Source organism: Drosophila albomicans, chromosome 2L, assembly GCF_009650485.2.
Source record: "Drosophila albomicans strain 15112-1751.03 chromosome 2L, ASM965048v2, whole genome shotgun sequence".
NCBI lineage: Eukaryota > Metazoa > Arthropoda > Insecta > Diptera > Drosophilidae > Drosophila > Drosophila albomicans.
In genome coordinates this window covers 21,910,241-21,912,568 of record NC_047628.2, presented here as the reverse complement: position 1 = coordinate 21,912,568, position 2,328 = coordinate 21,910,241, and the positions used below count along the sequence as shown (strand labels likewise).

The window sequence follows — 2,328 nt, the reverse complement described above, 5'->3', positions numbered from 1 at the left end:
GTGATTTTGCCACGTCGTCCACATGTCGACACAATTTGCAACCTGTCTGGCTCAGTTGATTTTCCAATTTCCCACCGTTCGCAGTGAAAAATATTGATCTCTGTTCGCGAAACAAAACGAAATGCCTAAAACTTTTTTGCCTCAGCTCAGATTATTGTGTGCAATTCTTTTCGGTCTCCAAACGCATGTGCAGCAGCAGCAGCAACAAAAACAACTCGTTGAAAGTTGCTTCGAATACGGCTGACGTGGCTTAAATGAGACTATTCACATAGACTAAAACAAAAAACAACAACAAAGTGGCCGGAACTAAGTGATTCACTTGCTTAACTAATACTATGAGACAATCAACGCAATTAAATCAAAAGCTAAATCTTAAGTAAATCAACAATATCTTAAGTTGACTTTAAACTAAATGCGGACTGAGCTCTTATTTATTATGTAGTTAGGTATTATTTTTGTTGACGACGACTAGGCTCGTGATTTTCTGTGTCTTTTTCGATTATGAGTTGTTTGCGAATAAGGCTCAAGTTTGTTTTTGTAGTGACAATATTTATACTAAACTTAACTAGTTGGTATCAAATATTATTAAATGCAAAGATTGGGAACTCTGTTTAAGGAACAAAAAGTTTTTCATACTTTGATATTTCATTGACTAATCAAATGACAATTATTCGATTTTCAAAAGGTCCAAAATCAAGTTGGAAATGGTTTCTGACTTCAATGTAGATTGTCAGCAATTCACAATGTTGTTGGGTGAAATTGACTGATGCAATTTTTTGCGTAGATGCGTTTGGCAATTTTAAATGTGGTCTACGAGTCAAACAGGAATGTGGTCTACGAGTCATAGAGTCAAACAGGAATTTTTAAAATATAATTGAATTTGTTTAGATTTATAACTGATTCATAAATTCGTTTTTAAATGACTCTTCTAAAAAAAAAACTCATATACTTTACTTCTCTTAAAATAAATTTCGTGTAAAAAAATGATCTAAGCTAAGACTATTTATTATTTAATTATTATTATTATTATTATTTAATATTTTGTCAGTACGCATTTCTTCTTTATTTTTAATGTCAATCTAAATGTGATTGAAATGAAAATGTAAAGTAGGCGCTGCTTTGGTCACACCTTTCACTGAACCTTGGCCTATCCACACAACGAAGAGAACGAGTTGGAGGAGAACAAGTATCTCTCAGCTGCCAGACAGAGCCTATCACTTATCACTCAGAGTGACATTGTAGCTGCTCGGGTTATCTTCATTCACGAAAAAATGACGGACTAACAGACATTATCTCTGGGGATCTCAGCTGTCAGCAGCCGCAACAGCAAAAGCAAAAGCAGCAACATCAGAGAGAGAGAGAGATGATACTCGGTATCTCAAGAGCTGTCACTAATATTGTTCAGTGGTCCAATTTAAAACTTAGAATACCCGCAATATAATGATCATAACACTGATGATGATGATGATGACGATCATTTTGTTGTCTTGTTTGGTTTGGAAGTGAGCAACGCGTCGCTCTTTGAATGACAATCAGACTAGGAGGTGGGCTGGGGCCTGTGTGGAAATGAAAATGGAAATGGAAGTGCGCAAGTGTGAGTGAGATCTGTGGAGATTGCAAAAGATATACTTAGAATACTGCATAGAGTATAGAGTATAGAGAAGGCACAAAAATCTTTGGCCGCAGAGCTTAAGCTTATCAAGAGATCCGATTTTCAGTCTCTGTGCGAACGGCGACTGTGAAAGTTGGAAAATCACGCGGCGCTCGAAAATCTAGAATCCTTGATGAAAACTCGACTCGGTGCAATTTGCAACTACAGCTAAATCGATTATATAGTATTCCATAGTGAAATTTCTAGTGAAATAGTGAAAATTACTTAACAAATTCAAATCAGAAATTACAAAAAAAAATTAAGTTATTGTGTAATAAATAATGTAAATCTAGAGTTTATTTTTAGCCTGTGGCAATGTGAATAATATATTCCAAGTGTGACAAAACACAAACACAGAAGAAAAAAAAACAATAACAAAAAGAAGCAAAGCAAAAGCAACAACAAAATTTACTGTGCGCCGTTTATGATCACAGATTTCAATTGGATTTAATCAAAATCATAAGAAAATTCAGTCAAACACACACACACAGAGCTTATTAGCATTGCGCGTGTATTGGTTCACCTGTGTGTGTGCGTGTGCGTAGTGTGTGTGTGTGTGTGTGTGCGAGTGTGTCCCAGTGTCGTCTGACCGAGAAACTTAAACTAAGGCAGCAGCGCGTTGCATTTCATTGAAACGAACTTCAAACTGTCACAAGCACAGCGAGAGATACAGATAG

At 36.0% G+C, this 2,328-nt stretch overlaps 1 long non-coding RNA gene across 2 annotated transcripts; it reads left to right on the top strand.

Annotated features, from left to right (window-relative positions):
• The first annotated feature begins 266 nt into the window (after window positions 1-266).
• LOC127565038 (uncharacterized) lies at window positions 267-2,086 on the top strand. 2 transcript variants are annotated; one of them, XR_007954434.1, is made up of 2 exons: window positions 267-376; window positions 1,958-2,086. It is a non-coding gene; the product is annotated as an uncharacterized LOC127565038 (long non-coding RNA). The 2 variants fall into 2 exon arrangements; XR_007954435.1 differs by lacking the exon at window positions 267-376 and adding an exon at window positions 1,133-1,835.
• Window positions 2,087-2,328: the final 242 nt, after the last annotated feature.